Below are 26148 nucleotides of genomic sequence, written 5' to 3' on the forward strand. Positions count from 1 at the left end.
ACAACAAGGATGGTTTGGCTGAAACCATAAGCAGTTCTGTCTTGGCAAGGTTGAGTTGAAGGTGAAGGTCATTCATCCAGCAAGAATTTTCCATCAGGTAGGCTGAGATGCGAGCAGCAACCGTCAGATCCTTTAGCTGGAATGAAAGGTAGAGATATGTGTCATTAAGTGATAGGAAAAGTCATGTTTCTAAATGACAGAGCCTAGTTACGCTAAAAAAAAAAAAAAAAAAAAAATAGATGGGTGGAATCTATTCAATCGCGGTCTTACTGTAGTAAAACCAAACCTTGTGCAGCTACAGTGGCCTCACAAGGATCAAATGAATATTCACATGGGAAAATACAGTATAAAACAAATACAATTTTCTGCCACTTTTAGTGTAATCATATGGAATCAGAAGACTCGGCCATTATGATATTTTAAATTACTTCTTCCCATACCTGGTTTGCCATGATCATTCTGCTTTCCACTTGACCTGAAATCACAAAAAAGTATTTTTTAACAACTCAGTATTACATTTACACATGTCAGAATATGTTCCACTGAGACAATGCAAAACCTCAACTGACTATGATCTGGAAGCTGAGCAGGAAAGGCTAACAGTGAAGTTTTGAGCTGAGACACCTAACGTTAGGGGTGTAACTGTCTGTTCATCTGGATCAATGCAATTTTCATAACCAATGATCAAAAGTATCCTATGAAAAAGGCTACTATGGTGACCCCAGGTCATCCAAAATGTAGATAAGTTAATTTCTTCATCAGAACACAAACATTCTATCAACTTTTATTTTATAAGCCTAATATATGCACAGATATATGCATTCTATAGGCTAGCTATGTGAACAAGCAGATGCAGCCAGAATATGCAATTTATCATGCTGTGTTTATATTCTAGTCTCGTTTTCTTAACAGTCTTGATAGCCACGTTAACCCTTATGAAAATTAACTATGGTTTAACCACAAAAAAAAAAACATGGTAGGCCTATTTCAAAATATCCCGCCATTTAAGAGATCGATTTAACGTTACTGACAGATAGCCTACTATCGCGTATTAAGGAAGATTTTATACACAATTAAACAGAATTTGATATGTATAACAAGTCTACGAAAGCTTGTTTTAGGTCTTTTGAGATGTGGGTTCAGCTGATCTTTCTTAAAACAGATGGAAAATGTAAAGACGCATGATGCTACATTTTCAGTGTTTTGGCCTCCAGCTCTCGCCAGTTAACTGAACATCATTTAAGAATGCTAACGTTAGCTTGAAAACTGTAAACGTAACACAAATGTAATATAAAATATCGTTCACATGTTACTTAGTATAATGAGACTCTTACCTCAGCCGGTGATCGGTTGGCATGATGTCCGCTGTGACGAACAAGGCTCACTGAAAAGGGCGTTATTTCCGAAGAATTCAAACGGACTGACTGACAACAGCTCCTGCCCACAACTGCTCTTGACGAATATGATTGCTTTGAACCACTGTTGATCTCACAATCCACTTCACGAGAGTAGACTGAATTCAAATCTCCCGCTTGCCCAAACTCGACTGATCAGCTAACGTTAACCGTTGTGGGCGGGAGTAAACAGCGGAAACGTAATGGCGGCGAATTTGAATCTGCGTCATCGCGCGCGCGCACACACACACACACACACACACACACACACACACACACACACACAAAGCCCTGAATGTGCAGCAACGGAGATTTGGAAAAATATTAATAAAATATACATGAAATTATGGGAGAATAAGACAATGAAATAAAGATCAAAATGAGTATAAATAAAATGTGAAATAAAAAATAATTCAATACAGGCCTACTGTAGCCTATGTAGGGTACTGTATGTACAAATACTATTATTTAACCTTTAAAAAGCTCACTTTAACCCCCACATGCTTAATAATCTGTAAGGAAAACATATTGAATAGATGGAGATTTCCGCAGTTATACCTTCTTTTCTTTGTTTTCTAATTTCACAGAAAAAATCTGTAAAATATTACTTATAATTTCTGTAAAATTACACATAACTCTGTAAAAATACAGACAAGTTCCTTTAAAAAAAGTAAAATTGATGTAAAACCAAAATACAAGCAATTACCTGTAAATTTAACAGTGGACCTTTAAATTACAGCAAATGCCTTTTATTTTACAGATATTTGCTGTATAATGACAAAACGGTAAAATTCTGTAAAAAAATACGGACAATTACCTGTAAAATTACACTTTTTTTTACAGTGTATATACATAGAAAAATAGAACAGAAAACTTTAATGAAATAAATTAAAAAGTTGAAACAAGGTTATTGTCTTAAGAGCTTTAAGATTCTTGGATGAGATATTTTGGATGTACTGTTGGACCTCTCCTAAAAACAATGAGTAAAGGATTTTGAGAGAATTTACAGCAGTGAATGTGAAATTTTGCAAGGAGCAATAACAGATTAATAATAAAGTATTCATTAATTGTAGCTTTTTGTATATGCAAAACATTACATCCTTAAAAAACAAAGAGAAACCAGGAAGCACATTGCAGTTGATAAAATGAGAAAATTCGTCCCAAAATAGTTGTGTGTGAGGACAATCCCAGAAGATATGGGGAGCAGTTTCAGCAGGGGCACCACAGAAAGAACAACTTGTGTCTACATCTGACTTGAACCTTTTCAAAAAAGCTTTAAGATTTGTGTAATAATTTGAATGAAATTTCTCTAACCTTGTTAATTATTATTTATTTCAAAGGCAGAGTCCATACTTTTTTCCAATCAATATGGTCAACCAAATTCATCCAATATGACGCCACATATGGAATTGTTACAAGGTCCTTTTGAAAGAGAGATCTAATTCTATAATAATAAGTGATGAAGGATGTGACAAAAAGCACAGTTTTCCTACTGGGAGTTCAAATGGTGTGTTAAAAAGTGTTAGATGATCTAGCAGACTCTCTTAGAAGCATAACAACTCCTTTAGGAACAGCGTCCATTATAATGGAAAAGTCCTTGGGAGTTACTGGGAAATTGAATTTACGTAAAAATTCTTCATAATTTAAAGTAACACCTTTTGAATTTAATAACTGAGAAACAGTAAAAAATTTGTTTCTCAAACCAATTACTAAACAAAGACTTATTCTTATATACAATTTCCCGGTTGTTCCAAATAAAGTACCGGTGAGGGGAAAAGTTGTAATTAAAAATTAAAGACCATGCAAGTAAATGCTTGCTTATGGAACTTGGATAAGTTGTAAGGGATTCTAGCAATATTATAATTACAGATCAATAGGACAGGGAGACCAGCTAATTTGGAAAATAAGTAATTAGGGATAAAATCCCAAATTGGATTTGGATTCCACAAAAACTGTCTAATCCAATTCATTTTGAAAGTGTTGTTCAGAGATGAGAAATCAAGAAAATAGATTTTAAAATAATGTACTTCTTAACATAATGTATTTTGGTTTTCCAAATAAAATTGAAGAGGGTTTTATCGACTGTCCTACATACTTTGTTGTCCACATCCAGAGAGAGTGCAGCATATGTTAACCTGGAGATTCCCTCAGCCTTAGCAAGCAGTGCTCTGCCTCTCAAGGTCAAGTCTCTCTGCAACCATGCATTACATCTTCTTTGGGCTTTTATTATAACAGGGTCAAAGTTTAAGGTACTATCCGAGCCCGTTTACGGAGAGCCTGCCCACTCCCTATTAAGTCCTATTGTACCGAATTTTGGTTGTAGTTCCACCAGAGTTCCACTGGGGGCGATCGCCCATGAGTGCAAAATGAATGGGAGTCTATGGGGCTAGACGGCTAAATTTGTCTCTTTCACCCGATTGCCGTTGAGAAAACTCAGATTCGATAGTAGGTTTTGCAAGTTCAACATGGGTTATAGGTCGAAAGTTGAATGAACGAGTACTTATGCCCTTTCGATTTCTTACAGGTTGAGTTGTTGTTGCCCATAACACGCTAGCATTCTGCTAATGAACGCTGATTGGTCAGTGAAGGATTGATTACGACCAGAGATACCGCTCGATGGCATCCGAAGCGGGACCAGGAACAAACAAAACAAAAACTCGTCTAGCATGTGTATTTACCTGTGTCCGCTGTGTTGTCGATGCCTCCAGAGAAAAGAAAGTGCAGAGCGCGAAAGCACCAGAGTGACTGAAGGATTGCCGTAAAGCAGTATCTCTGGTCGTACAGATGTGTATGACGTCATTGACACTTTAAAAGACTTTTTAAAGCAAATAAGTGACTCTAAAAAATCGAACACCCAGCAATGTGTAATTTCTTTACATCTCCTTTCGAATACAATATTCAAATTACTAGACAAAAAATTATATCCTGAGAAAAGTGGATTTTGATGGGTATACTGCCATAGACCTCCATTCATTCTCCACTCGTCCTGTGAGCGCCCTCATATGGAATCAAAGTGGAACTGCAACCAGTTCAGAAGCCGGAAGTTTACTGAGAGTGAAACTTCTCGCCTTATTAGACATTCTCTGGTACTATTATCTTGATTTTTAGTGATCACGATGCCTAAATATGTAACTTTAGATCTAACTGGAATATTATAAAAAGAGGGTGCGTGCAATCTTTAATAGATATTAACGAAGTCCTGAAGTTTTATAGAACAGTTTTATATAATCAATTACTATAGGGATTTAGGAAGCATCTCTTAAAAATAAGGTAGTGTCATCTGCTAATTGGCTAATAATAACTTCTCGATCTGCAATATACGGATACCCTGAATACCGCTTTCACAGATAAACGTTGAGAGTAGCTGCACACAAAGTAGAAATAAATAGGGAGAAATGGGACACCCTTGTCTGACTCCTCTAGATAAACTAAACCTTAGGGAAGTGCCATTCTTTAAGTTAATCCAACAGCTTCCATTATTGTAAAGGGTTTTAATTACTTTGCAAAACATATCTCTAAAACCAAATAAATAAATAGGTGATCCAAAGAATCAAACACCTTATAGAAATAAAAAAAGAAAAAGAATGACGCTGTACACCTGTATCAATTCTGAATAATCTAAAGAACCACTCGTATATTATTAACAATGTCTTTTATTCATAAAACAAGATTGTCTCATCTATTACAGAACTCTATTGCCGATTTTAGTCTTTTAGCAAATATAAGAGCTATGCAACAGGTGTCAACAGAATTTGGCAATTAATTATTAAATTAATTGCTGTTGGTGCAAATAGATTTAGCAGATTTAAAGTTCGTAAAGGAGGTAGCGGGTTGAGGTAAGAAACAACAGACAGACAGGAGTTAGATTTGAAATGTATCTTGGAATGTAATTTGTTATGAAGTGAAAATAATAAACAAAATAAAAGAAAGTTAATTACAATATCATACAAACAATACACAATGATTAACCATGAACATTTTTCTTTGAGTGCACTGTTCTCTCACCCCCAAAAAATACACAGACCAGTCATTTCAATGTCAAAATGAAATGAAAATAAAAAACAAAAATAAATAAATAAACGAAGTGTCTTTTCTCTCAAAATATCACAGCTGTTTAAATGAACAAGGACCTCAATATCAATCAAATTTGGCTATGGGTAACCATACACTATCAAGAGTTCAATGTTCTGCAAAGTACTGATCAGTTTCTTCTCAGTCCTCGTATTTGTCAAGTCAATGCTGACAGGGAACTTAATAGTTCTCTAGATAGTGAATGTCTTATTTAAAGCAAGACTGGTGAATGAAAGAAAGGATATTATCCTCTTCTTTATGATTTGTTGTCCTCCTTTCTCTGTAGCAGATTTGGGTGGCTCGCCATCAAACATCAAGTTTCACAGGATGTCACAGAAGATCACAGGAGTATCACAATCCGTAAAACCAAGAAAAAAAAAGAAATAGAAACAAAGAAAAAAAAAAACCAAGTGCATAGAGCTGCTTGTTTTATTTGTTGTTTGTTGATTTTCAAATATAGAACTTGTTGAAATGTTTTCAGTGTGAGCATCAGTTATTTTTGAACACTTTCATCTCGTTTTAACAAAACCGTGATAATATTGATAATCACGATAATTTTGGTCACTATTATCGTGATATGAAATTTTCATACCGTCCCATCCCTATAGGCTATACATTTACATTACATGCATCTGAGATATGCACATTAGTAGGGAGATTAATAAAAATAACAATTAACTTTTTAGCTTCATTGTTCATTTTAAATGCATTTTAAGGAGGCTCTCAGCCTCCCTTGCCTCTTCTGATGGATCGCCACTGGGCATACACTAGGTGTTTCTCAATGTCAAGGATACTTCCTTGGCAGGACTGGTCCTTCCAAGTCACTTCCTTCAGAGGCTAGGCGAGGCTCCTCTTTAGCATTCGGAGAACATGTAAATGGAACAGGCTAGCAAGTGCACGTCAGTGCGTCATTACATCAGTGAAAATGAAAAACAGAGCGTTGCTATGGACGCAGGTCTGTTCACTCAGGCAATATAATCGTTTTTAAATCAAACTCCTTTTTAATCATATTGATTATTTGACTGTTAAGTGTGTTTAAACAGTGCGGGTCAATTTGACCCATAACATAATGGATGTAATTATTTTTTAAAACAAATGTTTGGTAACGTAAATATATTTACATTTGAAAGCATATTGATCCGTTAACGCTCCGACTCCGTTAACGTCCAACATTTAGAATTTTTTGAACAAGATAGCAAAGCTGCGCGCATAGGATTGTGGGTGATTTGAGAGCGCGAAGAGCGCGAAGGCTACACATATGCATCCTTTCCTGTATATGGGATATTTTTCGAACGAAGGACTCAGTCCTTGGTGGAAATTCCGAGGATCCTCGACATTGGAACAGTCCTTCGACGGATGTCGATGACGTAGCATCCTCGAAATTCTGACTTCCGAGGATCCTTCCTTGACATTGAGAAACGCCTTCTGTATACATTTTTTATTTTTATGTTTCTTTATTTTTAGAAAATTAAAGGCCCGGGTATACTTGATTTTCCGCGTTCTGCTCCATCTCGAGCACACTCGTGTCCGCACAGCTATTTGTTGGTGGACCAGTTTGACACCGCACAATTTCTTATTTATACTCTATGTCAAAGAGCAGTACAGAGTCGTGTCAACACTCTTCTGTCTTAACAATCACCTAGCGTTTGCGTTGTTGTGCACGCACCGTTAGTGAACAAAAATTGAGACACATACAGAGGTCTGTGGAACTTCAGATGACAAAAATTGCAGAATGCGGATGACATAAGTTTAAGTTGGGCTTAAGACAACAAGCTTTCAGGTTCTTGTACTTTATGTAAATTGCAAAAAGTATTGTTCACTTCTAGTTAATTTTCTACATCATATCCAACATCAATATGAGTATGTCAACCATGCCCACCATTTTTGAGAGTGCAAAGGAGTCCTCATCTCCTGAAATATCAGATGAGCGCATTACGGCCCTTGCTGCGGGGCGGTGGTGGGCGATAATGGAAGCTTCAGACCTCATATCTGAGCATCCTGAGCATCAACATTTGATTAAACATCTGAAAAAGGCCACTTTAGAAACACCCATGCCCACCCAGTCTCTACAGAGGGCACCAGTGGCTGCCTCACCTCATATGCTCTTCACATGGAGCACCAATGCCAGACAAGATCGGAGCTAGGCCAAAACTAAAGACCCCTGAGCCACTAAGGCAGGAGCTGCTGCAGCAGAAGCCTCAAGCTTTTCCACAGAGACTTGCAGCACCTGTGCCCATAGGGTCCCAAAAAAGAGGAAAACTCAGGATCCCTGAACATTTGATAAAACATCTGAAAAAGGCCGCTTCAGAAACACCCATGCCCACCCAGTCTCTACAGAGGGCACCAGTGGCTGCCTCACCTCATATGCTCTTCACATGGAGCACCAATGCCAGACAAGATCGGAGCTAGGCCAAAACTAAAGACCCCTGAGCCACTAAGGAAGGAGCTGCTGCAGCAGAAGCCTCAAGCTTTTCCGCAGAGACTTGCAGCACCTGTGCCCATAGGGTCCCAAAAAAGAGGAAAACTCAGGATCCCTGAACATTTGATAAAACATCTGAAAAAGGCCGCTTTAGAAACACCCATGCCCACCCAGTCTCTACAGAGGGCACCAGTGGCTGCCTCAAAGGTGCTCATATGCTCTTCACATGGAGCACCAATGCCAGACAAGATCGGAGCTAGGCCAAAACTAAAGACCCCTGAGCCACTAAGGCAGGAGCTGCTGCAGCAGAAGCCTCAAGCTTTTCTGCAGGGACCACCCATGCCTGACAACATCTCAAAGAGGCAAAAACAAAAGATCCCTGAGCCTGAGGGTTGCGCACAGGGAGCACCTGTTATTGACAAGATCTCAGCGAGGAGCACAGAAGCTTCTGTAAGTCCCTTATATCTCTTGTTTTTACTTATTTTAAAATGTATTCAAACAAGTAAACATTGCCTTTAACCTATGCTACTATGTTTTCTAGGTCCTCAATTTAAAATCCTTTTATATTTCAAAATGATTCAAAAAAAGATACGCCTTTAGATTTAGTCTAAGAAGCAGCCATTAAACCTGCCCAGCATTGCACGATTATATCTGTTTCTCTCAACAGGACAACGCAGGTCTGTGTCAGGCACCTACACAAAAACTGTGTGTGGAACCGAGGCACAACAACTATCCAGCCCCTCAAGATAACCACTTCACAACCGAACCCAGGAACTCCGAACAGACTTCAGTCCAGGTCCCAGCCGACCCGGAAAAGAGCATTGGGTTAGACCCTCTTCCTATCTCTCAATTTTACTAAGATTTAGAAAAGAAATACTTTAATAATTTAATCTGGGATGCAAATCATATCCTTTTCAATTCAGACGCCTCATATCGAAATGGTAGAAGCAATTTTTCTTTAGATTTTCTTTAAGAATCATTTATTAAATCTGGTCAGCGTTACATGATTATGTCTGTTCCTTCAACAGGACAGTGCAGGAGTGGACTGGTTACCCCCACGAAAAAAGCAGCGGATGGAAATCAAAGTCAACAACCAACAGTCGGATCCAGGCAGCTTAGAACAAATTGACAATTTATGTAACATGTTTGCAAAATGTTGTGTAATTTCAGATATAACCATACCTCTCAACATCTCAAAGAGGCAAAAACTAAATATCCCTGAGCCTGAGATAGCACCTGTGTGTTGCGCACAGGGAGCACATGTTATTAACAAGATCTCAGAGAGGAGCACATAAACTTCTGAAAGTCCCTTATATCTCTTGTATACAAACAAGTAAACATTGCCTTTAACTATGCTTTCTAGGTCCTCAGTTTAAAATCCTTTTATATTTAAAAAAAAAATACAAAATAATAATATTATATATATATATATATTAGGGCTGGGTATTGACACAAATTTCACAATTCGATTCGATTTCGATTCAATTAATATTGATTATTTTGGATATCAGGTACAATACATTGCAAATTTTCTCAAGGAAAACAAATATATATATATATATATATATATATATATATATATATATATATATATAAAGTCCAACTTTAAAAACAGAAGCTGTTGTTTACGAGCCACAACCTGCAAGTATGATTTTTTCGTTGATGTGTTTTCCTGTAATAGTTTGTATTGTTAATTGTACGTTGTAGCAAGGAAGTAAACGAAGGACAACGCTGTTTGGCTCCACAAACCAGTTTGTTAAATGCTAATTCATACTTATCCGACAAACACATACAAACTTCTGTTTAATATCAGCAGCGCAGCGAACTTGGAATGTTCGTGGTTGTCGTTTATGTGATCAGTGTAAATTCTTTGATTATAGCTTTTATGTATTGTTTATCTACATGCTTGTTTATCTACAGGCATGCTAAACATGGTTTTGTGTTTGATTTGGCTACTGTAGTGAAGCCAAAGTTTAGTGTTCGTATTGGGTTAATAGTTCTGGCAACAGATATTTGGCTACAATCGTTCTAAAAATACAAAAGTAACAGTGCCATATAGTCAGTAGCGATCACAATAGATCTGCAGTAAAAAAAATAATAAAAATAAATAAAAAAAACATTCTGAAACGTCCTTTAACAGCCGTTCTTGAACAGGTTCTGCTCGATCCTCTCCACTAACATTCTCTGGGTCTGATTCGGGCTCAAATTGGTATGGCAATATTGACACCATTGTTTATAATACACCGCATGACGTTTCCGAACAACGTGCACTTGGTGGTTAGCGAATCACAACACACTGGGACAGCTAACCAATCTGAGCCCATTGCGTATTTTTGAGGGGGGGGGAGCCGGAAATTATCCGACCATTTTTACAAGGAGGGACAGAGCAGTGTAGAATAATGGTTAAATATGTGAAAAATGATGCAAATTTTTAAAAGCGAAGCATGAACACATGTTACAGTGCACCCCACAAACACAATCAAGCCTTCGAAAAAAGGTGTTTTACCAGCCCTTTAACACTGATAATAATGCGATTCGCAGTATGCAATATGATAAGGCCTAAAGTTGGTTAAATCAGTTTAAATTATTGAACATTTTTAAATTGTATAACCAACATGTTTTACATTCCTTCTGGCAAAAGCAAGCATCACTCTCTCTCTGTTATCTACATTAACCTAAAACTTGACTATATATCACTTTTTGAAGTATTAATTTATTGAGAATCATTGCGGTATGCACATTTGCGAAACTATCTTGCAGCCATAATTTTGATGTCATGGAGAGTCATGCAGCAGAGTTTCCCTTGTCTGAGCCCATGAGAGATGAGCCAGCCACAGAGCCTGGTAACTAAATTACCCCATAGGCATTAATACGGTGATAATGATTCATTATTTTGAAGTAGAAGTTACTTCATTACCTTTTAGATTAAATAAAATGAAATAAAAAAAACAAAAATAAATAAATAAACGAAGTGTCTTTTCTCTCAAAATATCACAGCTGTTTAAATGAATAAGGACCTCAATATCAATCAAATTTGGCTATGGGTAACCATACACTATCAAGAGTTCAATGTTCTGCAAAGTACTGATCAGTTTCTTCTCCGTCCTCGTATTTGTCAAGTCAATGCTGACAGGGAACTTAATAGTTCTCTAGATAGTGAATGTCTTATTTAAAGCAAGACTGGTGAATGAAAGAAAGGATATTATCCTCTTCTTTATGATTTGTTGTCCTCCTTTCTCTGTAGCAGATTTGGGTGGCTCGCCATCAAACGTCAAGTTTCACAGGATGTCACAGAAGATCACAGGAGTATCACAATCCGTAGAACCCAAAAAAAAGAAGAAATAGAAACACAAAGAAAAAACCCCTGGCCTGATCACAGACCAGAGCATTCATTTAGTGAACTCAAAAATAATTTAACATCAAAGATCGAAATAATCAAAATAAACAATCAAACATACAAAAAAATTATATAATACTTTTTTACCTCTAAAACAATCGTTTTTTCCCTCTCTCTCACAGGCGCATGTGACCAACAATGGCGCTGGTGAACTAAATTGAACAAGGAATAACCACGCGGTTCACTATGACCACACTTACAATCATTTAGATTGAAATTTTCAAATTAAACAATGTAACATAGCAATATATATTTATTTTTTTCACAAGAAATTATATATTAATCATTCACCTCTCATCGTTTTTCCTTTAACACAGGCGCGTCTCACAGGCCAGCATGACCAACAATGGCGTCGGTGTACCCACGCGGTTCACTGTGACCACACTTATAATCATTTAAATTGAAATTTTCAAATTAAACAATGTAACATAGCAATATATATATTTTTTTTCACAAGAAATTATATATTAATCATTCACCTCTCATCGTTTTTCCTTTAACACATGCGCGTCTCACAGGCACGCATGGCCAACAATGGCGTCGGTGATATTACCCCGGAGTAAAATGTGACTCAACAATATTCAGTCAGCTTCTCCATACACTGCATGGTATGAAATTAATCTATTTAACTCATTTCTACTTTTTAGAAGGTTTTCTTTTGACTATATTCCTTTAACTTAGATCGCAAAGATCAGCTCACGTCTTTTCTCCTCTATCATGCTCAGCTCTCTCTCCTCGTTACGCAGGCGCGTGATGACGGAGCGCTCTCATTGGTCAATCACCAATCACCTAAATAACTTAAAACTTCGATTTTTTTTCTTTAATCACTTTTATACTTCACTTTTCAACATTTATTAGGGAAATAAGATGTTAATAAATTGTTAATAAATTAAACTTAATTTCCTTTTATTTAACCGGGGTTAATCATTGTTGGGCAAAGATACAGGACGCCAATTGTCAATTAAAAGTAAATCTTTCTTGGGTTTCGGGATTAAAGTAATTAAACCTTCAGTGAGAGTTGGGAGGAGAGTCTCATTCTGTATGCTTTCTTCAAAGACCTTAAGTAAAAAAGGGATAGGGATGGGACGGTATGAAAATTTCATATCACAATTATAGTGACCAAAATGATCTGATTATCAATATTATCACGGTTAAACGAGATGAAAGTGTTCAAAAATAACTGATGCCCACACTAACACTAACAGTTTCATTTTTGAAAATCAACAAACAACAAATAAAACAAGCAGCTCTATGCACTTTTTTAAGCAATTTTATATTCTGTGGCATTTCCTTCCTTATAATGACCGTCGTCAATAGCAACGCATTATAACACAGCGCACATCCTTGTATCGCAACCTATCTATGATCGCAACGGACGCGCTCTCTCGTTTCATTCAAATGCATCTTGCCGTCTTGCGTCTCCGTTTTTTGGACGATTGTTTTGTACGCTGTACAAAATGGATTTATAAACAGGTAAGATTTAAAACATTAATCTCAATTCAGTATGTCCCCGTAATTATGTGGTTAAAAAAAAGTCGGTGTAATAAGTGTACAATCAATGATATACATTATTATCCCTTAAAATGTCACTCTTAATAGTCTTGTTTGAACTTGATCGTTTGTCTTTGGCTCAAAGCCACTTGTATGGCGTTTATTTAGTCTCAAAACTCGCGCACATAAAATATAGGCGCGTGCACAGGATGCGCGAGTTTTGAGACTAAATAAACGCCATACACTTGCTGCAAACTTTTCTTCGCGGAAGCTTCACGTTTATTTCAAGTGAGTGAGATAAAATATTTCAACTCAAAACAACATTTTGTGCCCAATTATTTCCCAGACGTAGTTTTGGTATTGAGGTCAAAGTTAAAAGTTGTATCAGCGATTTCAGGCCCAAACATAAATGATCACATTCATCTAATCTTTCCTAACGATCCGCTAGCTACCCACCCCATAAGCATGCCGTCAAAAACCGCGTCTCAAGGCAGCCTAGGCTCTGAGATCTGGGGCCCGTTCTTCGTACGTCGCTAACTCAGTTAGCTGGATTTGATTGTTGGCGATTTGGCATGATCTTGGATTGTTTGGTTCTTCGACGCTCATCCTGGACTTGCTGTCATAGCAACAGGTGCGCAAGCTTAAACCTGCTCGGGAGCAGGCTTTTTTCATGTAAACAGGATTAGACTGCGGCTTCATAAGCGGAGCTGATACGGGAAGTCCAAGTTTCGTAACCTTCCGATGAAGCTGTGATTTTTAAAAATTCAAAACAGGTTTTTTGTAATCTGAATTTATTGGTGTGTATGTGTATAAAAGTGTGTTTGTATGTGTGTGTGTGTGTGTGGGTGGGTGTGAATTTTTTGCACTCTTGATATTGTAGAGTGTCACCCCTTTACTGCGGTGTACTTTTTTTTAGAATCGTGGCCGATTTGTAGATTGTACAGACAAAAATTCAGAGAATTTTGAGAATTCAAAGAGAATTCAGAGAATTTTTTGTGTTTTTGTAAATTTCCCATTCATTTCCTATGGGTCGGTCATTTTTGACCGAAGACACTGAGTGTGACTATTTTTTTTACAACCACTTAGCATGCTGGGATCATGACCTCAATTTTTTTTTTTTTATTCACATACCTAATGCCATAAAAGTCACCAAGTATCATAACCTTCCGATGAAGCTGTGATTTTTTAAAATTCAAAACAGAAAATTATTCGGTCAGAAGTGACCGAGGACCATCTGAGGGTTAAAAAAAGGCAGTTGATTAAAATCTTCCATATCACAAATGTGAAAGCAAAATGGCCAGGATCTGTGCATGACTTAAGAATTTTCAGAGATTCACATTTATGCACATTATTTGAAAGTGGTAAGGAAAGTTCCACAATTAAATATCAAGCTCACTGTATTACATACACTTATGCTGATCCTAACAGAACTGCATTTTTTCATAGGTGATTATGACATGTTCCTGCCTGCAGACAGGTGTTTTATGACCCCATTCCCTGACCCAAACCAGTTACAATGCAGCTCTAGCCAGGACAAGGGCACACAATGAAATGAACTTTGGCTAACTAAAGGGAAGATTTCAGTGTCTGAAAAGGTTGCACACCTGACAGGGTCTGTGACATTGTTGCATGTGCCATATTACACAACATTGCCAAAAAAACACTTTTCATAAATGTTTAATTAAAGACAAATATGCTTAGTTCCTTGAGTTTTATTTCAATTGTTCTTTGTACAGAAAAGCCAGTGGTCAAGTGCCTGCAACAAGAGATATTAGACACATGCCTCATGCAACAAATAAAAAGGAAAAGTTGGCTATACACTGCCCACCTGTAGGCCTATATCTCCTCTGTCTGTGCAGACTCTTCTGTAGGCCTTTCTGTAGATGTGGAATCCTGCAACTTTTATTGCAGCCATAAAGCATACAAGTATAAATTAAGTAAAGTTATTTATGCACTTGCAGGTAGGCTAGTTCCTCCATATGACAGTTATCTGAGAGGGTTTATTCACTGTCCAGTGCAATGGAAACAAATGGACATTACAAAGTCTTATACTTTCTTTCCTTTGGAAAGTTAGAAAATGTCCACTTACTGCACATATTTCAGCCACCACTTTCTTGGGAACAGATACAAGTGTTGGTGTATTATGTAAAAGTGCACAAAAGAGGAAAACACAATGTCATTACAATGAACTACACTCGGGAAAAATGTGATCAATAACTCATGGCAAAATATTTTTACATTAACATAAGTTTATCAGTTTTCACTTTCACAAGTCAAAGCAATTCATCATTACTCAAGATTTAACAGTTGAAATGACTACGGCCTTAATTTAATGCAGAAAAAATTATTTTACAGTGTAGGAGAGTAAGATCTTTTCAAAAAATTTTCTCAGCCTTTTTCTTGATTGCTTTTATAAACAGACAACCATTTATTTAACAGTGCCTTTTATAAAAGAGACTATAATATAACTAAAAATTACCATTATGTAGAATATTTTTGCACTTCACTTTTATTTGTTCCCATGTTCTAGTGTGGTGACTCTGACATTACAATGAACAAAGTAATTATGCAATTATTAAAATTGTTTTCCTCTTTTGTGCACTTTTACATAATACACCAACACTTGTATCTGTTCCCAAGAAAGTGGTGGCTGAAATATGTGCAGTAAGTGGACATTTTCTAACTTTCCAAAGGAAAGAAAGGATAAGACTTTGTAATGTCCATTTGTTTCCATTGCACTGGACAGTGAATAAACCCTCTCAGATAACTGTCATATGGAGGAACTAGCCTACCTGCAAGTGCATAAATAACTTTACTTAATTTATACTTGTATGCTTTATGGCTGCAATATAAGTTGCAGGATTCCACATCTACAGAAAGGCCTACAGAAGAGTCTGCACAGACAGAGGAGATATAGGCCTACAGGTGGGCAGTGTATAGCCAACTTTTCCTTTTTATTTGTTGCATGAGGCATGTGTCTAATATCTCTTGTTGCAGACACTTGACCACTGGCTTGTCTTTACAAAGAACAATTGAAATAAAACTCAAGGAACTAAGCATATTTGTCTTTTATTAAACATTTAATGAAAAGGTTTTTTTTTTTTTTTTTTTTTTTGGCAATGTTGTATATGCAACAATGTCACAGGCCCTGTCAGGTGTGCAACCCTCAGACTTTTCAGACACTGAAATCTTCCCTTTAGTTAGCCAAAGTTCATTTCATTGTGTGCCCTTGTCCTGGCTAGAGCTGCATTGTAACTGGTTTGGGTCAGGGAATGGGGTCATAAAACACCTGTCTGCAGGCAGGAACATGTCATAATCACCTATGAAAAAATGCAGTTCTGTTAGGATCAGCATAAGTGTATGTAATACAGTGAGCTTGATATTTAATTGTGGAACTTTCCTTACCACTTTCAAATAATGTGCATAAATGTGAATCTCTGAAAATTCTTCAGTCATGCACAGATCCTGGCCATTTTGCTTTCACATTTGTGATATGGAAGATTTTAGTCAAATGCCTTTTTTTATTTGATATAATCTGGAATATTAAGAATCACAATAGTAACTGGGCTGCACATTTACATTGTGAACCCCCTTTCTGTTCACATAATCCCCTTCATTGAGGCCTTGATGGCAGCCTATAGTCTTGGTACCAATCACGTTAAAGGGATACTCCACTTTAAAATGAAAATTCTGTCATCATATACTCACCCTCATGTTGTTTCAAACCTGTATGAATTTCTTTCTTCTGATGAACAGAAAGGAAGATATTTAGAAGAATATCAGTAACCAGACAGTTTCTGGTCTCACTGACTTCCATAGTATAATTTTTTCCTACTATGGAAGTCAACTGTCTGGTTACTGACATTCTTCTAAATATCTTCCTTTCTGTTCAGCAGAAGAAAGAAATTCATACCGGTTTGAAACAACATGAGGGTGAGTATGAATTTTCATTTTAAAGTGGAGTATCCCTTTAAGCCTGAGTGACATATAGGCTATTGTAATCGGCATGGTCACGATTGCATGATCCTCATAAAAATTATGATAGCCTAAAAAAAAAAAAAACTTGCTTTAAAAAAACTGTTTTACAACATTGGGTCTAAACTGGCTTGGAAATGCCACAAAAAAAAAAAAAAACTAAAACACTTTTTAGTGTTTCACTATTATTTTTAAACCTAAAAGCGCCAGGTAAACTCCGAATGACACGACGTACAGACAGCACTTTCCATCAAGTTCTCCGCATCTCCAATAGTGTAAAGGAAAGAGCCACTCGCAAATAATCTTAGGGCAATGCAAACAGTTTGTGCTGTAGTTTAAGCCCGACTCCGACAAGTCGAAAATAAATGTGCGTTTCCAACAAATTAATAATGTAACGACAATCTCACGAGTCACGAGAAAAAATATATATCTCAGAAAGTGCACTATCGCGCTGCGCTGGACTTCCCGTATCAGTTCCGCTTATGAGCCGCAGTCTAATCCTGTTTACATGAAATAAGCCTGCTCCCGAGCAGGTTTAAGATTGCGCACCTGTTGCTATGACAGCAAGTCCAGGATGAGCTTCGAAGAACCAAACAATCCAAGATCATGCCAAATCGTCAACAATCAAATCCAGCTAACTGAGTTAGCGACGTACGAAGAACGGGCCCGAGGTGTCCATTGTCAGGTATTATGGACCACGGCGAGCGCGTCGGACGGTTGCCTCCGCCGAAGTCCATTAATACGACAATGGACACCTCGAAGGGCATTAAACCGCTTATACCATGGTCACTTGCCAAATAACACATTTTTAAAACTTTAAAATTAGTTTATGTTTTAATTAGTTTTACAATCGAAATCTAAAGTTTTTACAAACAATAACTTGATTTCGGAGATATTTATAGTCCGCTCAGCTCGTATAACCCTTCAGTTTTGTTTTGATACAATAAATTGTAAACGGATACTTTGACTGCCTGTTGCTATGGTTACTCACAGCTGATGTAGCCAGCGCATTTATTTATTAATTTCGAACGGTAAACAGTCAGTTTAACCAGAACTCCTTTACTAGGTGTCCTCTATCACTTTTTAATGGACACCCTGCAGCCAGTCAGAATCGAGTATTCACCCAGACCATGGTATAAAGAGTATTTAAATGAATAATTTATTTACGTAACAAATAAATGAGCGACGGCTGGTGGTATCATCACAGAGAGGCACAAAATCACTCAACATTTCCGTTCACTGTTCCCTGCGGGGTGGAATGATCTCCCTGCCTTCATCTGGAATACAGAATCCCTGGCAACATTCAAAAGACAACTGAAAACTCATCTCTTCTCTGAGCACTCATCATCCGCATCATCAAAAAAATAATAATAATAATAAAAAAATTCTATGCTTTCACTTTCCTTTAATCCCTCCCTAGCTTGTGCTCTAAGCAATGTCTGAATCTGTATTTTGAGCACTTGTGTTTTTTTGCCTTTTCACAACCTATTCCTAATTTGTAAGTCGCTTTGGATAAAAGCGTCTGCAAAATGAATAAATGTAAAATATTAAGTCTAATTTCAATATTACAGTTTACAATTTACATTTATTTAATACACTTATTTAACAATATAATTTAAATTTTGTATATATTTTTAGATTAATATGTTCTAATGATACTGTGACAGTAGCACATGGCTACATAACAAACATGAATGCCTCAGGAAGCACATGGCTACTTAATATGCAAGTCTCAAACACCCTGCCAAATCCGCCCCCAGATTATGCCAAATTCAGCAATTTGTCTCATTTAAGCAGTACAAACATCCCACAACCCCACAGATGACCCCATTGGGGGTTGGGGAGCATTACCCTGGAGTTCAGGGTTACTGTGTGCTCCCTGTGGCTCTGGGGGGCACAGGGCGGCCGGCCCACAGAGAAGATCAATCAGGTTCTGCGAGACGATCTTCGGTTCCACATAGTTCCGTATGTTCCACGTTCCCAGCGTTCTGATTGGCCCATCCACTTGCTCGCCACTGGTCGCAGCGGAGTTCCACTTAGAGTGCATCCCTATATGGTCATGATGTGAGGTTTGTCATTGGTCCTTCTCGAAAGTTCCACTAAGCCTGCATCCTGATTGGCCTGTGGGCGGGACCATTACCGAGCGCGTTTTGCGAAGTGGGGGAGGTATTGCTCAACAGTACTACGCAGTGCTTTGAACATTTTAACCAGATTTTATTACAGATCAACTGATTTTTTAATACTTTTTTTTTTTTGCTTCAAACGTGCATAAAGTAAGAGGTAAGGGTAAGGGCAAACACCTGTTTGCATTGTATTTTTCGTATTTACATTTTATTCCAAATGTCATGAAATATGATCATCATGATGAATATTAATATGCAGCAATGGTTTTGTCGTCAAACTGCGGTCTTAACTCCCGCATCGCGATCGGCATCCGACGATGCTAGCGAAGCAGCCGCGCAAGAGAGAATGGGGCAGACATGTGTATGAGTGGTAAAACATTAGCATTATAGCTAAATTAGGCTAATGCTCATAGCAAATGCTAACGGAGCTATCAAAAATTTGAAACCCATGCATTTAGGTTAATTTTGGTATGATTTAGGCCTGGTTTCACAGACAGGGCTTAGATTAAGCCAGGATTAGGTCATAGTTCAATTAGGCGTTTAAGTAATTTTTATAAACATGCCTTAGAAAAAGGCATTACTGGTGTGCATCTTAAGACAAAACAAATGCACTGACATGGTTTAAGATCAGTCAGTGCAAGTTTCTTTCAGTTGAAATAGCTCAGATTTACATTTTAGTCTAGGACTAGACTTAAGCCTTGTCTGTGAAACCGGGGGATAGTGTTATTAATTAAGCGAAAAACAGATATTTCAAGGCTCCCTCTACAATTACAAATTATTCTGTCTCAACATGTGCACCTGTGGGCACTGCAGCTAACTGTCCCTGGTAGAGAATGTCTGTTGTAGGGAGATACCCAAGGTATAGCTATGAAATATGACAAGACCAGAGTGTTAAGTCCAGTTAATTCTTTTAATAAGTACTATACACAAAACCAGGGTTCATACAGATAAATAGGTAAACAAAAAGAAACAAATTAAACAAAATAAAATAAAGGTACAAAATAAAGTGCAGCAGATGCAATGACTGTGGAAACTTTAACCATTGAAAGGTTACTATGACGAAGATATCGCATTCAAACAGATTTTCCACCTCATGAATATGATTGACCTGAAGAATGAAAGCTGTATCATATACTTGGATATTTATGAACAATATCAGACTCATAGCCATGCAAAATGGTTCTAAAGCTTCAGCCTATCTGATAAAGATATAATTTTGTGTGAAAAGATTGCTTTATCAATAAAATTAAACAGTAATTTCACATATATTGTCTTTCAAAAATTTAAGTTCCATTTCATAAATCATAAATTTCAAGTCAAATTCAAGTATTTCAAGCATTTTAAGCACCTTGTACGAACCCTGAAAAAACACACAACCTCCACATACCAAATATTAAATAAATCATCCTAACAAAGTAGTAATAAACATTCTCATGTTGTAGGTAGTACACAGGTGTGACCAGATTGGTGGGCTGTGTAACAGCACATACAGGCTTTGAGCCAGTAGCACTAAACCCATGTGTTACAAGCTGTATATGGCACTTACGTCCAGTTATATGGTGAGATGGAAGAGACAGTTACAAACAGGTTAGTTCCAGGAAGAAAGGTTACATTTTATATAAATAAATATAAAAAATAAATGTATATAAAAATAAAATAAATAATGAAATAATTTTAAATGTCATGGTTGAATGATCATGAATGTTAATATGAAGCAATGGCTTTGTCATGTTGATTTATTTTCTTGATCTATAGTTACTGTGTTAAAAACCATGGTTAATTTTCCGCAATTCTGTGTGGTTTTGTAAGATTTTATGTGCCTGAAATTTATATTTTGAAAAAATGAAAGCATTATGCCATAAATTTTACTTACTAGTTAAGCAATGATAAGTTCATGGTTACTGTACTGTTGTTGTACTGTGTTATTTTAATACAGTTACTTTAGTAAAACTATGATTAATTTTGCAAGGCTGGGTGGTTGATTATGTGCCTCTTATTATTTTAAAGTATTCAATTCGATTCACATTTATTTGTATAGTGCTTTTCACTACACATCATTTCCAAGCAGCTTTACAGAAAATACAAGTTTCCAGACTACAAGATATTATATTGATATATATACAAGATATTATCTGTTATCTGAGGTGACTGTCATAACAGTTCTAATACAAATCATGCAGTTAGCAAACATCATATATTCATTTAGACAGAAGGAATGAACTTTCTAAAGCAATTATTACAGGTTTTGATCAAAATGATTACAATTTAAAGAAAATTTGACAGTATTGATTTGATTGTCATTTGTGTGCGTCTTGTAGAAAATGGATTTCAATCCTTAGTTTCAAAGAGAGCCCACTGGTGAACTCACCCCGGCCCTCGCTGCTGTCTACAGGAGAAATCACACTCCGGGACACTCATGGCCTGCTATAAGGGTGAAGGAGGAGGCCATCACTCGTGTGTCAGCACATCAAGTCACCACCTCGTGCTGAGCGAGAGCGCCCTGCAGTTCGGCCAGTACCGGGGTAAAACCTTAAAATGGTTGCTATACAATAATATTGTTAATGCATCCATGGTGCTTGCCGTCCATCAACGGGAGCATGAGGGAGGAGACACCACCCAGTCTGCCATCATGGGGAACAAGGATGCCTTGCTCTGATATGCTGCCCTGTTCCCTGACATGATGGCTGCCATCAGCTAGCACCGGGTTTGAAAGGGCACTGGCACACCAGCCCAGGAAGACCTGATGCGAGTAGGCTTCCGCAAATTTGCCAACATGTCCTTCAAGGACCTGTATGAGGCAGTGGATCAGGACAGAAAAGGGTATGGTTTGCATGTCTAACAGAGGATGCAGGCAGTTAAGAATTTGTTGTGTTGGGGCTTGATTTAATTGTGTGTGTCCCCCCTTTTCAGCTTCACCAAGTGCGTTAGGAAGCAGGAAGCCAGACCGGGTACCAAAATGGATGCTCTGCAGGTCTACATAAGGAGAAGAGATGCTGAAAGGATGGCATCAGCCATTTCGTCTTATAATTCAGCTGACTTGAGCTTAATAAAGACACTAATGTCTTATTAGAGCTGCTTCAAAGTAGAATGTGAATGATCATATATGCATATGATGTATATTTTTAATGAATTTTTAATTGTTACGGTCTCCCCAATGTTCAAGACATGGTTACCAGTGCCAGTGAGACGCTAATGCGAGACTGACAGGAGAAAGTCTCAAGCGGTGATATAGCTACTTCTAAAATATTGGTTGCATTCTTTTTTCATATGATAATGTCAATAATGTTTTATTAAGTCTTTCTGTGCTTTATTTACATGGCATCTCATTCTCTTTCCTTTCCTGTTGTCTTTCTTATTGCCCTTTTTTGTAGAGGCAGTACAAATTATGTACAAAATTAAAGCACAAATGAAGTATTTGGTCCAAACACACCTCTGATTCCCCACACATTTTGCCATAACATAAACATAAGTTTGATGGTGATTATTTAACTTTTTTAATAAAAGTATATATTAAAATAAGTAATAATTGTTCATAAATATTCTAATTGTTCAAACCGAAAAAAGCTGACAAAGCACTGGCAATTCTTTATTTTTTTTTATGAAGTCTCAGAAATCTTAAAGAGGCTATATGCGATTTTCTGAAATTTAAACTCGCGACTGACACCTGTGGCCAAAAAACGGAACTGCTCTTCCTTTCTGCTCGCTCTCGTACGTGCACACTTCACAAGTCATCCGCTGCAAAGAAGTCAACATTATGTTTACAGAGGTAAGAACAGTCAAATACATATATTGTTTGAGAAACTAAGTTTGTTTGCTGACTAGCGGTGGTGGCAGAGTGATCTGAAACGTTTAACATGAACGCGCTTGACGTCACATCCGCAGACAGCGCGCGAAAAATCCGACCCGACAGAAAATAGGAAAAATAGGATACAGGCTTATAGGTGCACCCACTGTGAGCTGACAAGGTGTCAGTATGCTCATCAGGAGATGTTTGAGTCAAAAATGGTCAAATAAAAAGGCTATTGTTACGTTTATTTTGGGGAAAAAGTTGCATATAGCCCCTTTAACCCTTTAGGCGCCAGAGGTTTTTTCCTAAAACGTTCGATTTTGACATCTTAATTTCAAAAGGCTATATATTAAAAGTGATAAAAGATAGAGACTTTCTGTAAATTAGAGAAATATTAAGGATGACCCAAAGTTTATGTAGGAATTACATTTTCCCATCTAATTTGCATATTATGACGTCATATAGTGGCGGCCATCTTGGATTATAGAATTTTCATGAAAAGTCACATGTTTAAAAGATAAAATGCAGCACTTCTTTCCCCCAAAAATGTCCCTCACCTTCTGTATGCTATATTGCACAATACTGAATGCTCAGGTAAATAGTAAGTAGTGAACAAACTGTGTAAATCATTACTAATAATAGAAACAAACTGAATGCATGTAGCGATTGGCCTTTTGCTGTAGAGATTTTCCATTTACTACATACAGTAGGCACTCTGATTCCATGTATGGTGCACATATTATTCATATGACACACAAACACAAGTAGACAAAACCTGTTTAGTTCAAAAGCTCACTCGCCATGGCATGCCACAGATCATGAGTGAGATGACGAGACAAGACGAGAGACAATGTTAGTTTTTTTTGTGTGTGTGTGTGTGTGTTTTTTTTTTTTTTGGTTGTTGTTGTTTTAGCTGACATAGACGCACACATCATAAGGACATGAACACACAAAAAAGAACACATATTGTACACTAAAATGGTCAGGGAAATAGATAGTAAATCAACAGTGTAAATCATTACTAATAAATGGCAGACAAAAAAAAAAAAAAAGAATTTATGTTGCAGAGCTTTTGCTGTAGAGATAATGACTCCCTATCCATCCAGGTGACATTTCTTGTAGTGTTTCATGGTGTGGTCTTGCGATAGACTAATAGCCCCTCTGCTCCGTGTCACACTGCCTCTGCTCCTGCTACGAGCAGCGCGGGCGCGGCCAGATCTGTCTCGCGCGCGCGCCGAGTGTGCACAGCTCGGACTACTGTCTTTGTCATTGCGACTCCCCACCCTGCCTCCACGTTGCCCCCTAACTGTCCTATGAATACTTCGACCTCGTCTAACATACCCAGTGGCATTAGACAAAGCCTCCACCACAATACTGTCGCCGCGATTGCGGAGAGGCACGCGGTCACCATGGCGAGCGCGGTAAACATCTCCCGCCTCGTTCCCCACAACACTAACACGCCTGCTAACTTCGCAATGAACACTCCGACCCCGGGAAACATTGTTCCCACCACTGACATTGGGCAAAGGACCATATATATTGGGCAAATGATTCACCGTTTGTGCTTGGTGTAGGGCTATACTTTCACTTTCAGAATCACCGTCATTTTCTGAAGGCAGATAACGTTATTCCCCTTCAGAATCAGGGTCCGCGAATAGAACACCCAACACTTCATTGCGGGTAAGCTTTATTGATGCCATTAGATGATAATAATAATAATAATCTAATGCAAATACTCGCTGACGTTGACAATATTGATCTGATAAAATGGCTCACTCGCACACTAGCTCCGCTTTTGTTCGCACTGATTCAATGCGCTCTAGCTCGAAGATTTTGTATAGAAACATGACATTTTTTTGAGTCGGGGATGAAGTATGACATGTATGCTAACTAGTGGAGGGGAGGTCGAACGAAATTTGACACCCTGTTTGACAAAATCGGCCGTTTTATTCAGTGCCGCATCTTGTCGAGTAAACTCGACTGTGGCGGCTAGAGGGTTAAACTGTATTTGTCCTTTTCACTCAATTAATAATTGCTGAAAATAGTCATGAATGTTTCAACTGACGTTTAGAGAAATACAATGATTGACAAATATGATATCCAGTCATATTTACGTCTATTACTACTTCAGTTTAGTTTAGCGATACACAACAAGTTAGACGACCTTTCAGTCTCAACTCTAGCATAATTTTGTTTTGAACATCGACTTTTATTGTTTCTTTACAGTTTGATCTGTCAGATGATGCTCAAAAGGATAAAGTTTTAGTCCTGAATGCAGCGAAAAGCGTTTGTCCTGCAATTCCTCTCAATTACGAAGCAAGAAATTAATTTATGTACAAACATTTATTTAGTAACACACCGTTAGTCACGTTTTGTTTGTGGTGAATGCAAATTTAAATACACTTTAGTGTATATAATTCTCGTTTTCGCTGTGTGTTTTCAGGTACTAAAGAAAAACAATAAGCCGAGAAAAACGACACACATTGGTCAACCAAGACAGCGAAAACAACACATATGCATGGTAAATGAATTTTAATTACTTTATACATTAGTATTTAGTCTATATAAACATATTTAATAAATCCGTGTCGAAATCTGCTAGTTTGAGTAAAAGATGACGCAGATTCAGAATGATCATTAACGATTATACCGTCAGATTAAGATACGGTTGATTAAAATCGGCTGAGGAAACATTAGGATGGTAAATGCAATCATTACAAATATGTATAACATGTTTTTGCTTGGAAACTAAATGTTTCTGTTCTGTTAAAGATGTAAATTCAGTAAATTCCAGTGAGACGCTCTAGCGCCAGACTGCAGTGCGATGCTGCGCTCTAGCGTTAAGGCTGCGTATTGCACGCTTAAACAGTGTTTTTTTTCACTTGATACAGTGTAAACTATCAATAATTACAGTAATTTCATAATTAATAACTAATAATTAATAAAAATGAGGAACGCTTCACGAATTTGCGTGTCATCCTTGCGCTCTATGCCCAGCAATGGTCTCTGGATGCCAACCAATCAGCGGTTAGTTGTAATCAAGCGTTTGTCGAGCGTTTTCAGCTTTGGGCCAATCAGCAGCTCGGATTATCGAGCGTTGTCAGCTTTGGGCCAATCAGCAGCTCGGATTTATCGAGCGTTTATCGAGCGTTTTGGGCCAATCAGCAGCTCGGATTATCGAGCGTTTGTCATAGCAACCATCAACAAACCCGGACCTGACACCGACCGAGTCAACGAGTGAGTGAGTAAAACAAAAATAAATAGAATATTACGAATGTACTGATATAACATTGTCTTCCCAGAGTACTTTTACAATGTACTGACATGGAATTTGTCGATGTATTATTACGTCTTGCCGTCAATCGCTGGTTTTGATATTTAAAAGATACGTTAGTTAATTAACATGAACGTCAACGTCAGGCGTCCTGTTTACACATTTAAACCATATTTACACTTTGAATTTCGACTCCAAACTGTAGTAACTACATCTA

At 37.5% G+C, this 26148-nt stretch overlaps 1 long non-coding RNA gene across 1 annotated transcript; it reads right to left on the reverse strand.

The window, feature by feature from the left end:
- Positions 1-10523: 10523 nt before the first annotated feature.
- LOC311286805 lies at positions 10524-12050 on the reverse strand. Its single transcript, XR_014626651.1, has 4 exons — positions 11761-12050; positions 11573-11654; positions 11369-11433; positions 10524-11253 (listed from the first exon to the last, which is right to left on the reverse strand). It is a non-coding gene; the product is annotated as an uncharacterized lncRNA (long non-coding RNA).
- Positions 12051-26148: the final 14098 nt, after the last annotated feature.

Source organism: Rutilus rutilus, assembly GCF_951802725.1.
Source record: "Rutilus rutilus genome assembly, chromosome: 2".
NCBI classification, from domain to species: Eukaryota; Metazoa; Chordata; class Actinopteri; order Cypriniformes; family Leuciscidae; genus Rutilus; species Rutilus rutilus.